The sequence below is a fragment of the Pelophylax lessonae genome (assembly GCF_965119305.1).
Source record: "Pelophylax lessonae genome assembly, chromosome: 10".
Classification (NCBI taxonomy): domain Eukaryota; kingdom Metazoa; phylum Chordata; class Amphibia; order Anura; family Ranidae; genus Pelophylax; species Pelophylax lessonae.
Window position 1 is genome coordinate 102,680,171 of NC_138777.1, and position 13,500 is coordinate 102,693,670.

General features: G+C 40.9%; 1 protein-coding gene across 2 annotated transcripts in view; it reads left to right on the forward strand.

Moving 5' to 3' along the window:
* TOX3 (TOX high mobility group box family member 3) overlaps window positions 1-13,500 on the forward strand; it is a 184,850-nt gene that overhangs the window by 130,679 nt on the left and 40,671 nt on the right. The window lies entirely within an intron of this gene.

Below are 13,500 nucleotides of genomic sequence, written 5' to 3' on the forward strand. Positions count from 1 at the left end.
CCAAATTTTGGGTTGTCCCCATAAAAGTAATAGAAGGAAAATTGTTTAATAGGGACACTAGTTCTGGTGACCTGGGGGTCCCCAAGAAATTCCCTTAGTTTGCAGGGACTTCCACGACTTCCTGTTTGGCTATGGGACAGGAAGTGAAGGGAAATTCCCACAATGGAACACAGATGGTAAAATCAAATCTGCCGGGGGTAACAACCCTCCCATGCTCTATCCAAAATGGAAAAACAGTTTTGCCTATAGTTCTACTTTAAATAATGCTCTCACAAAAAATATATATCCATATTAACACATTACATCTCGCTCCAATTTTCTCAATGATGCTATTACTAAAATGTTACCTACAGCACATGTTCTATTCCCAAATCTATTTTGTTTTGTTTTGTTTTTTAAGTCTATTCACTTTGGACAGGATTCTGGTGTATATAGACCTGCATGTTTTGCTGGTCTCTTCAATATTGTTTTTTATGTCTACCTTTGCACAGTGTTTAAAAAGATGTTAATGTAAATCAAATGGAATGCAATAACAACAGTGATCTATCCTATTTGTATTTTAGAAATTCTTTCTTTAGAAAGCTATATTTTCATTCAGTTGCCTAATATGCTTACTGGCACAAATTATCTACATTTGTAATTATGGGTTAAAATACATAAAAATACACCAGTATATCTCCTTGCAACAACAGTGCCATTCTGAGACCCCATTGCCAAAACATTTCATTAAAAAAATCTTCCCAAAAGAATATATGCACATTTACCATACTTTATGCACGTTGTTTACCTGTAAAAGCTACACTATTGTAGATAGTCATACATTTTGTGAACTGATGCTGCTGGGTACTCCCATCTTGGATGTGATGTCAGCAGACTCAGAGTAGTTATTCAAGTTACACTCTATAGTATTACACTTCGCTTCTCTCACAGCTACATATACAGGTATGTAGGAAGGTGAAGGGAAGAGCAGAGATGCTGGATAAGCACAGAGTAATTGGATACCCCCAGAATAGGAGATTGTAATGTCATAAAAGGAGGAAGGGGGTAGTGATAGGAAATTGACTTTCCTAGAAGAGTCAAATTTTTTAAACAAGGTCAAAGGCCCATTGCAAGTGAATAAAAAAAATCCTTGATGGAAGGGAAAACACGGCAAGTGCACATTTGTATGTGCTTTCATTTGCATTTTTATAGTGGTGGCAGAGTCTCTTTAAAGTTCAGTATTTGTGTCTAGGTTTACTGTGCTACCTGTTGAAAATATAACCTTCTAAGCTATAAAAACCTGGATTTATATGTCCATGTGCATAATACTGAGAAACAGCCCCATACAATTTCCTTGTATGACACCCATTCATGGCTTGATGTGATCTAGGAGACAAGTTGAGTAGCAACTGTCTATTTTACTAAATATCATGCTGTACATCTATAAAAGAAGTTCACACAGTTCATTTATTATTTTCACTTTGCTGCTATTTATGGCTTACATGGTTCAGTATTTTATGGAGGTCACTAAAAAGGGTTACTCCTAATTTAGAAAATAATAATAATAATTTAGAAAATGTTAAAGGTTAGTTTAAGGGGATCTAAAGGATGTGTTTTAGATAAATGTCTTGGTTTGGATGTAGTTGTCATTTAGCCTGCAAAGCTGACCGGTTTGGTTTCATTCATAATATACATTCTCAGCTGTATAGTGGAAAGACTTACCTAAACAATCCATTCAATTGGGAAAATTCTGGCACTACACTGGTTGGTAAATGGAAATCGAAGAAAATAAAAATTAAACAAAAACTTAATTTGGGTGACTAACATTGGTATATATTCAGAGTGGTAAGGCAGAGTAGGTAAAATGAAGTAACGGTGTACTTCACCAAGGGTGTAGCGATGGGCTCAGGTGTGTTTGGATCGAGCCCACCAGGAAGCTGGCACTGCACACCACCAATCATAGGCAGCATTTGTATGTGCAGCTGCTGGTCCGGTAATGCCTATGATTGGCAGTGTGCAGTGATGGCTTCCTGGCGGGCTCCATCCGAACATGTCAAAGCCCGTCACTACAAGAGTTTTGCTAGGATTGTGAAAGATCCTAGGCACTCAAAGGAGAACAAGGATGTGGAGCCAGTAGCATGCTGCAACAAATGGTGGGTGTGGTCACATGCGCTGACTCTGGAAAGGGCTTTTTAGGCATGGATAAATTAAACCCGAGTCTGTTTGATATATACATTGCACACATATGCCACAAACACTATATTACCAAAAGTAATAGGGCCCCTGCCTTTACATGCACTTGAACTTTATTGGTATCCCAGTCTAAGTTTGTAGGGTTCAATATTGAATTGCCCCCCCCCCCCTCTTTGCAGCTATAACCGCTTCAACTCTTCTGGGAAGGTTGTCCACAAGCTTTAGGAGTGTGTCTATGGGAATGTTTGACCATTCTTTCAGAAGCGCATTTTTGAGTTCAGGCACAGAACTGCACTCTCACTCTAATTCATCCCAAAGGTGTTGTATCGGGTTGAGGTCAGGACTCTATGCAGGCCAGTCAAGTTCCTCCACCCCAAACTCACTTATCAATGTCTTTATGGATCTTGCTATATGCACTGGTGTGCATTCATGTAGGAAAAGGAAGGGGCCATCCCCAAACTGTTCCCACAAGATTGGGAGCATGAAATTGTCCAAAATGTATTGGCATGCTGACACGTTAAGTGTTCCCTTCCCTGGAACTAAGGGGCAAAGCCCAACCCCCGAAAAACAGCTCCACACTAAAATCCCCCTTCACCAAATAATTTGGATCAGTGCACAAAGCAAGGTCCATAAAGACAAAGAACTTGACTGGAATGCACAAAGTCTTGACCTCAAACAAATGGAACACCTTTGGGATGAATTAGAGTGGAGACTCCGAGCCAGGTCTTCTTGTCCAAATCAGTGCCTGATCTCATAAATGCGCTTCTGGAAGAATGGTCAAACATTCCCATAGACACACTCCTAAACCTTGTGGACAACCTTCCCAGAAGAGTTGAAGCTGTTATAGCTGCAAAGGGTGGGACAACTCCATATTAAACTCTACGGACTAAGCCTGGGATGCAAATTAAGTTCATGTGTGTGAAAAGGTAGGCATCCCAATACTTTTGCTAATATAGTGTATATGTTTTTCTGCACACATAATATCGACAGAGAGATAACCTGTTGTGTTAGCCTACCTTGAAGAAAATGTTCATTATTCTAGTCAGGGAATGCGGAGCAACCAGTAACTACTGAGAAAATTAACACTTTAATGCAGAATGTATAATTACAATTCTCCAAAATAGTGTGTATAGGCCCGGAGTATATAATGTAAAATTCAACATACTAAATGTTTCAGCCATAGGTATGTAACATACAACATGGTATAGTGATCAGGAGTATATAATGTACCCCGTACATTACATAGTTATGACCACTATAGTCTGTATTTTGTGCCATAAATTGCATACTCCTAACCACTACAATTGTATACTAGGTGGTATGTTACCACTACAATTGTATGCTGGGCAGTATGTTACATACTCCTAAGCACTGCACTCCTTACACTGGTCTATAAATTACAACACTGGCCATGCAGTGTGTACTGTACATTACATAATCCTGACTACTGAGCTCTGTTTACTGTGCTGTTCACTGTACATTTAAATAGGTTAGAGGTACTTAACACACCACTGGCCTTTTAAATGTAGCAGTTTTTCCAGGCCGTGGGCCTGATGTGGGTCTGCCATTGTTACCGATGACACCTCCAACACTTTTGAGTTGTGAACCCAGATGTGAGAACTGATTCAATGACCATTCCGGCATCTTTGGTTTGTTTTATTTTATTTATGGGATGGGAGAAGGGAATGAGTGGGATACTCCTCTGGCTCAACTAGGTACACTTTGGGAAACTTGAAGAAAAATGCCTGTTGGCGCTGTCTTGACGCCAGCTGAATGCCGACCAGCGCTTCCTGATGCCTAAAGATACTGTAGTACTGAAACTGTGCTGGAACCTCGACTGTAACTCAGAAGATCCAGGAATGTAGAACACTTGACTCCTGACACTGCTTTAGCTCAAAAGTCACTGAACAGCTCCCTACAGCCCTGCACTGGCTGAGGTAGCTCTGTGTAGATAATTGTGCTGTTGCAACTCTTAACCTTGTACACTTTCCACTGTACACTGACACTTCAGGGCCCAAACTACAGGCGCCCCCTTTAACACTTTAGGGTCCGCTACCTAGGTACCCCCTCTAATACTTCAGGGTCCTCTGACCAGGCACCCCCTTTAACAGCTAGCTGACTCCTGGATCCCTAGAACCTTCTCCGGAGTGGTCCCCTCTGACACTAGACAAACCACCAGGGGCAGTCCACAGTACTCTCGACCTTTTGTAGGCTTTCTTGAAACTGGACCCCTCTCTCTCTCTGCTGGTTCGTGGCACACCGGATCCCCTCTGCAGCTCAGCTTCACACTCTTTGGATTCCCAGGCCGCCACCCGGGACACCCGCTTCCTCTGACAGGAGGAGAGACAGCCGTACTCTCCCTCCTGGGACTCTGGTTCCCGCCAAAGACACTGCGTCATGCATTCCCTTCAAACTTATACCCACTCCCAGAATCCTCTGCGGCTTAATCTGCCTTCTGGGGTAGATACAAGCCTGACTGAGCCACCGATTGGGTTCCCTCCACTGCCCTATGAGAATCCTCTGTGCAAGCAGGGAGACTCCCTTCTCAGTAACCTCACCTGGGAGACATGACAGTCCAGCTGAAATCATGGTCCTGCTGTTAAGCTGCCATATCCCACTATACTTTACCTAGCACCTACCTGTGTAGGGTGCTGCATAAGCAACCCCCCCCCCCCCCAGGGAAAATATGCTCTAAAAAAAAAAAAAACATATTTTTTTTTACGGCCGATACCAATATTTTGGTCATCGGGTATCGATGTCGGCCGATATGTTCGGAAAAAATTAACCACCTCCGACCCGGTCACTGTACATATACGGGTGGGAGTCTCGTCCTTCTGAGCGGCGCAATCTCGATGTGCCTATGTCCCTCGGACACAGAGCAACACGTTTTGGCAGAAGGGCCCTGTGATTGCCACAGATTTGGTTTAGGTACAGTGTTGCATGACCGCGCAATTGTCATTCAAAATGCCAAAGTGCTAAAAGCTGAAAATTGGTCTGGGAAGGAAGGGGGTTTAAGTGCCTAGTATTGAGGTAGTTAAAACATTTTTCACAGGTACTCTGGTGGAGGAATCTGGGGGTCTAAAAGACCCCAAACCCCTCCTTTGCACTTAAAATCATTAAAAACGCCAAGTTTGGCTGTTTTGAATGCTCACATTTTTTTGAATTTGCCACGAGTACCCGGAAGTGATGTCATGAACTCACTTCCGTTTTTTTTTACATGGAGACCCGATCAGAGCCGAATGCTGCTTTGATCGGGTCTTCTCTTTGGCGGCCGTACCGGTAGAATTCCCGGTCTACTGGTGGGACAGGAGACCCGGGCGAGCCACGGAAGGCGGCGGGAGTGGGGAGACTTCCCCTCCTGCTTCTTGTAATGACAGCTGAGCGGCTTCTCAGCCACATCGGTTGTCATTACAAGACAGCCGACCGTCGGCTATGGACGCCGGTACCGGGGTGATGCCTCTAGCTGCAGACATCACTCTGGTACAAGCACTTTCCCGAAATATCAAACCTATGGCAGGGGTCACTGTAAACTAAAATGGGGTGCAAATCGTGCTCCGCTCCTGTGTGCCCACTTACTCACCAGCTGCTCTGGACTCCCAATGACGGAAGTCATATGCACTTGTGCAAATATCCTGGGTCTGCTGAGCTATGTAGTCCTCCATCACTCCAGCTGCTATGGACTCCCAATGACAGGAGTCATATATGTGCTTGTGCAGATATCCTGGAACTTCTGAGCTTTGTGTCCTCCTTTGTCACTCTTTAATTATTGGACAATGGGATGTCCGTACATGGTGTAAATAAATGGCAGCAAAGATTCACATAGCGTAATCCTGTTTTGTTATAAAATTAAATATATAAGCAAACAAGCCATCAAATAGCAGCAATCTGGGCATGTGTATAGTATTTTAGGCGGTGCCACATCCTCAATAATTATTATTCAAAAAAGGATTGGGAAACAAGAATTTTAGGGCACATTATGTCGATAAAATGAGTTTTATTTTGAGATTCAAGTAAAAACAAAAACACTAAAATTGACATACATTCAATAAAAAAGGGGGGGACTTAAATATAAGTCCGAGAGATACTGTATAAACGATTAGCAGTTGTTGAGGTAACAAATTTTCATACAGAATAATTACAAGATGTTACAATTTATACAATCGTAATACTTCACATCAGAAGATTCCTGCTGGCGGATGCCCGAAGACATGAGGTGCCATCCAACCGGGTCAACTGATGTCATATAATCAAGTATTCATCATAAAGCATTTGTTTGCTCAACATGTTTCGCTTTATTTCAAGAGCTTCATCTGGAGCTGATACTGAGATAGTCTGCATAGTAGACAAATAGATTTCAGAAACATTGGATTTATACCAAACTAATGTAAAATATGTTATATACGTCATGTTAGCAACTGCATATTACATTTAACATTCACGGTGTTATGCAACAAAACATAGAAACTACTAACACTACACATCTAGTCCTATCTGGATCCCGAGGGAGCCGTGAAGGGCAAAGCAAAGTGGCCACACAATGGTTGTATGTGGGGGTCCATGCCGTATAAATTGATAAATTAATCCATATAGGTAGAGTGGAGATCTTGTCGCACATACATACCTGTATTTGGTTGTAAAATGAGACTGATGCCTCAACATCAAATGTAGATAACGAGGGGGATTTTTCGTTGATTTAGTGGCGACTCGTGTACTTAATGGTTAATGCCTAAGGGGCAGCCCTGGTAGCCTGTTTGTTATCTGTATTCAGACAAAAGTATATTTAGAGGCAGTAGTATATACTTTAGAGCAAACAGGACACCCGTGTTAATGTTGAGCAAGGTTTAAATGGATGCAGGTGCTCGTAGAGTAAGTAATAATAGACAGGGAAAGTGTATGTAAGAGTTTCAAGTGTTGAAAGGCCCCCATAATACCAAGGTCTATGTAGTTTTAGTATAGAGCGTATAGTAGAGAAATTATCTTAGCATAGATGGAAAGACAAAGGCTAGAAGTGAATAGTGCATACATGGGCAAATATCCAGGGTGTACAGATTCCAGCATAAATGAGTATGATCTTAAAGACAAATCTGTGCTGTAGAAATAAATCAAGATGCCAGAGACATAATGTATATAGTATATATATGGCATGGTGTAAAATACACCAGTCATTGTAGTATTTGAATCTCAAAATAAAACTCATTTTATCGACATAATGTGCCCTAATATCCTTGTTTCCCAATCCTTCTTTTTTGAAATATAAAATCAAATAGTTTAAAACATATCGCCCTATTAGAACGCCCTATGGGAGGGCCGAAAGTGTCAGGTGACCGGAGGTGGTGACTTAATTTCCGGCCGGTGAGATGCAGGTCATTGTGGACTTCCGGTTCTTTTTTTCTGCTTCTTTTTCCTACATGTGAGTGGATATGTTTTAAAATATTTGATTAGCCCTCTAATTCCTCCTGTATTGGATTGTATTGAAACTTTACTGTCTGCCTTTCGTGTTTTAAAGTGCTGTGCAATCTGTTGCGCTATATAGATCCTGTATTATAACAATCATCATCCCTTTTCAGCTCTCCTAGACTAGAGTTGAGTTCTTTTTTTTCTTAAAGATCTTTGAGCAACTAGCATCTACATGCTAAAGCCTGTATTAACTACCTCAATACTGGGCACTTAAACCCCCTTCCTTCCCAGACCAATTTTCAGCTTTTAGCGCTGTTGCATTTTGAATGACAATTGCGCGGTCATGCAACACTGTACCTAAACCAAATTTATGTCATTTTTTCCCCACAAATAGAGCTTTCTTTTGGTGGTATTTGATCACCGCCAGGTTTTTTCTTTTTTGGTGCACAAATAAAAAAAGCCCGAAAAGTTTGAAAAAAAAAAGTTTTTTTGTTTAGGTTATAAAATTTTGTAAATAGATAAGTTTTTTCCTGCACTGATGAGCACTGATGACGCCGCACTGACAGGCACTGATGAGGAGACACTGATGGGGTGGCACTGATGGGGTGGCACTGATATGCAGCACTGATGGGCACTGATAGGTAGCACTGATAGCACTGATATGCAGCATTGGTGGACACTGATATGCAGCATTGGTGGGCACTGATAGGCAGCGCTGATGGGCACTGATAGGCAGCACTGATGGGCGGCACTGATGGGCACTGATAGGCGGCACTGATGGATGGCACTGATGGGTGGCACTGATGGGCAGCACTGGTGGGCAATAATGGGCACTGGTGGGCAGCACTGATAGATGGCAATAATGGGCACTGGTGGGCAGCACTGATAGATGGCATTGGTGGGCAGCACTGATAGGGGCCACCACTGGCAGGCTCTGAGCCCTGTTTGCCATCCCTGGTGGTCATGGTGGGCATCCCTGGTGGTCATGGGTGGGCATCCCTGGTGGCTCTAGTGGCACCCCTCCCCCCAGGGCTGCACTGGTAATCAATCATCTGATTACCAGCACAGACCCCCCCTGTGATCAGTGAGTAATCAGAAATACCCCGGCTGCAGAATCGTTCCTCTGATCTTCTCCTCACTGACAGGATCTGTCAGGAGGAGAAGAGATCGAAGCCGTTACAACGGCTGTATTGACATTACATGACGGCTGTGATTGGTCACAGCCGTCATGTGATCAGGAGGGCCAATCACAGGGCCCTCCTGCCCAGTCTTGTTGCTCTGTGTCCTAGGGACACAGGCACATCGAGATCGCGCCGCTGCGCGTGTCCGCGGCGGCACGATCTCTCTCCTTCTGAAGGACGTTCCGGAACGTCCATTCAGAAGGACGAGACTCCCACCCGGCCGTATATGTACTATGGCCCGGGTGGGAGGTGGTTAACTAGGTATTTTTCTTTTCATTTAGGCAGTGTCTGAATGATTAGAACTTTTGCTTTTCCCTTTTAGAGTCTTGAATATAATGGCCTGCAAGTTTGAAATTTACAGCAAAACTTTTTGAAGTTTGTTGGGGTCGGTCTTATTATTCAACTCTGCCCATTTATAGTGCTAATAATCACACTATTGACAAACAATAGGCAAGGGCGTTGCAAAATGAGATTTATGAATTCCAAGAATTCACTGTGAACCCATGGTTGCGATAAATCTGAAGCTCATCCCTCCTTTATCCCTTTCTTCATATATTTTAACGCGTATAGTTTGGTCATATACTGTAGTCTCTAAATCAGTTTATTCTAATGTAACATTTTTACTCTACCATGGCTGGGGCCTAAGTCCATACTGAGAAAGTAGGAGAGTGTGACACCAAGCTGGCATCCCTGATATAAAAAAAAAAAAAAACTTTAAAAACGCATGCGGCTAACCTAAAGCCTCATATACCCAGTTGTACTGGAAAGACCCAAGTTATTATGTTTAAAGACAACACAAACAATTCACGCACAAACTATATTTCTTATGTACCTGAAATGTTTATTTAAATAATATTTCAAAGCTTTAATTACAGTGATAATGAAAACAAGTTAAAAAGCCGCATAACAAGAATAAGTGTTTATCCGTATTGTTAATGTGATATGTTCGATTTCATTAAGCAGTAATGGTGTAGCAAATGAGTCACAAATTACTGTTGCATCTGTTAGAAGACCATATTAGTGCCAAATAACTGCAAATGCAGCCATTGGGTTATGTTCATTAGCCAGTTGCTTCTGATCCTGGCCAATCTATCTACGGTGGATGGTAGTTGGAGTTTCTGTTGTGTGAAAAATGACATTGTTTTTAAGCATCACATAGATTCAAAAAAAAAAAAGTAAACTCCCATTATTCTGGCTCCTGTATAAATTGTGCTTTGCATCAAAAGTGATTATTTGAGCTTCAACAGTCTATTCAAATAGCATCATCTTATAGGGAATTACAGGGCTCATCACTCCTGACCTCTAATGACAGCTGACAGGTTGTATATGCAAGCAAAGAGTTTTCTGCTTTTTCTGCATATACTTTGTTCATATGCGGTTATTAATTTCTATCATCATTAACAGTTTGAAGGATGACAATGTACTATACAGCTGCTAATGAGATCTTTCCAAAGAATGTATTTCCCCATTAACAAGCATGCAGTTGTCATTGTCTCCTGTTTTTAAATTGCACTGACAGAAGAGTAACATTATTATTTAATAAGAACTGTATTTTTAAAGTTGTTGGAGCCTTAGTCTGTGAAAGGATGCTTTTTAGACCACATGCTATTTGCATCAGTAATTAATGTGTAGTAATCAAATACATTAAAATAGAAAACAAAAGAAAGAAGACTTTAAACCCTAAGTTTAGTTATTTTTTTGTATAAATTTAATTTTTTTTAAAGTCACAAGGAGAGAATGTACAATTAGCACATGTCTTCATATACAGTGTCATGCCAAAAATGCTGGTTATAGACACATTTTGATATGTTAAATGAACAGTAGATGAAAAAAAATTGCATATCAGTTAAACTCCAAGAAAAAAAAGCTGTATATTTTATAAAATACACTAGGTGTGTGATTGACTACCTTGTGACATCACAATTTTTTCAGTAAGTATAAAAATGGGAACAATATGGGGGAAACTAGGAAAAGAGTATTGTCTCTACTGATGGAGAGAGTTGGCTCTTTTAATAGACATCTATAATAATAAATAATAATTTATCGTTTGTTCGGCAGAAAATTTCCAAACTTGCCCTTCACTTTTTAGATTCAGAAAGGTTACAGCCGATTACCGATTTTGTACCCAGAAAATGGCCGAAAAACGAACAAACTGTCCAAATGACTGAATTTCAAGTAATTTTTCATGAAGTGTATGGCCAGCATGAGATCAGTTTCTGAGCTTTTGCCTGAGCCAAGAGTATCAGTTCAGCTGCTTTAGTGCTGTGTCTGAAATTTCAAGTTTCTATGAACCCCATCTGATCTGAGTGAATGGAATGTTTAAGGCAGGAGAATGGTCTGGTTGCCAGGATTTTGGAGTAGAGCTTACTATCTGCATTTAGCAGGGAGATGGGCATGTAAGTGGCACAAAGGTTGGGGGTTTTCCCTATCTTTTGGTTTTTGATCAGGTGGAAAGTATGACCACATTTATAGGGTGCTTCTACTTCCTGAAGTCGTTCCAGTAGAGGGATCATTATCCTTTTTCTATAAGATTATGCAAGTTAAATCTGGGTGAATTTGAATAGTGGCTCCATCAAAGTCAAATTGGCCTTTCAGATTTGCTTGTGTAATAATTTCTTAATGGAATAAAAATGTATGCGACAAAGGATGTCTCTAGGATTAGTGGCAGCTGTGCTTCTGGGTCCCACAGCACGGTGGATATGGTCCAGCTCAATATGATCTATTTTGGTTTTTCCAGCAGGTGATCCAGAATAGCCAGAGTAGTGCCTTTTAGATTGGCAACCCTACTTGCTTCAGAAACACTCTGAATGCATCAATTGATAATTTCTTCATCTTCAATCATCAATAATGTTTGTTGTAATCTGTATGTGTGTGCAGCCTGTGTCTTTTTTCCAATGCTTGTATCTTGGATTTAAGTATCTACCTTGCAAATTCCAGAGCTTTCTACTCTGCCAGTGATTTTCCCCTTAGCAGACCTCCAACAGAGTTTTTTTTTTTTGCAGAGCTTCTTCAATGCGTTTGCCAAGCCCTCGAATTCAGTTTTAATGTCCTCTTTGGTAGGGATTTAGTGCATCAGCGTTGCCATGCTTGTAGCACTGACCTGATCAGATGTCCTGTAGTGTTTGGGTGAGCCAGGGACACAGATGAAAAAGTCAGTCAACAGGCATAGGAGAGTAGGGGCTCTGTGTATATGCAGAGAGTGCAGTGGTAAGTTTGCTGCCTGCATCAGGTTCTTACCCATTACCCTTATGTAGAAGCTGCTCGGTCTGACATGCAGCGGCCATCTTGCCATTACCAGACCAAGAGATTTCTCTGGGTGCTCGTGTAAAATAGTGGTGCAGGGTGGATGCCTTTGCGGTGGTAATAATCCCCTGTGTTCTCTTTTGCTTTGTAGGTGGCATCACACGGTATAAGTCTGCTTTTTTCACTATCTCAAGTCCGGAAGTAGCAGAGCTAAGAGATAATGCCCCTTCTCCCCTACATTTCTTGCCATGCTCCTGACTTGTTTTTCAAATCAGTACAAAGCACAGCATTTACATTAAATGAGAAAGGTCCCTTGTGATGGTGGCTGCCCTCTCGGTTGAAAACATCTGTCCTTTGTCTCCATACCCCCAAACAGAAATCTTCTGGTACTGCAGGGATTAATACAGCCACTGGACCAGTTATAGGTACTCATATAAGAGTACTGGCTATGGCTACCCTTTCCCATTGATGGAAACTATAGTATAGCTACTATAATTAGAGGAGCGGGTGGAAACTGAGTGGAGAAGGCAAATCTTTTATTCATCCACCCACCCTACATTCATAGAACACTTTTCATTGCTTTAAGTTGTAGTGTTCTAAAATTCTCTTTTTAGTACAGTGAGTTTTGACATGCTTAGCCACCACAATGCTTATATGGGCATATTTGTAAAAAGATAAACACCCTTTAGAGATGCCAAAACCTGTGTCCATCATAAACAAAATATTGTGCTTTGAATTAACTGAAAGAAAAAGATTCTCTCGGTATACCAATTGATGAATGATTTACCATGGCCAGTTTTTACCCTTTTTAAAAGTCGACTTTCATTTATTGAGACTTCTCTATGATTACAGTTATTTTTGGTTATACATTTTACATGTATATGAAATGTTATTGTTTATATTCACTCATAAAAGAAATATTAAATATTAGCTCCTCCCATGACTTTTTATATTTACATAAAGGCTTGTCAGTTTTCTATTGATACACAATATATATTTTCTTGATATATCCAGTTATGATTCTTTTGGTTACTATGGATATAATACAAAACGTACAATTTGTGTGGATATACTGCATTACAAACCTTTGGAAGATGACCTTTTAAGATTAGGAATGTAAAAATACAACAAATTTCAGTGTGTAAGCATGAAAAAATATCCTGCGGCAGCTAAGCTGCTGTGTTTACTTCTTCATAACATATCCAGTGTTTAAACACTGCTACCTGAAAGCCTGGCATTCTTATCATGATCACTGCTTGAGAATTGTTTTGCGCTGAATAATAACAGTCAATGCTCCATTGCAATAGAAATATAGACAACAATTCAACAGTCCACATTTCCTTGCTTGCAGAAATCAAAGTAAACGACTGTGTTTGGGCAGATTAAACTGTGGTGTGCAGTACACAATTGTCTGAATTTATGGTGCATGAGTAGTGTATAATGCAAACTATATTTTATTGTGGCTAGGTATCAATAAATAGGCAGTTTGCACTAAGCCTAATGTATC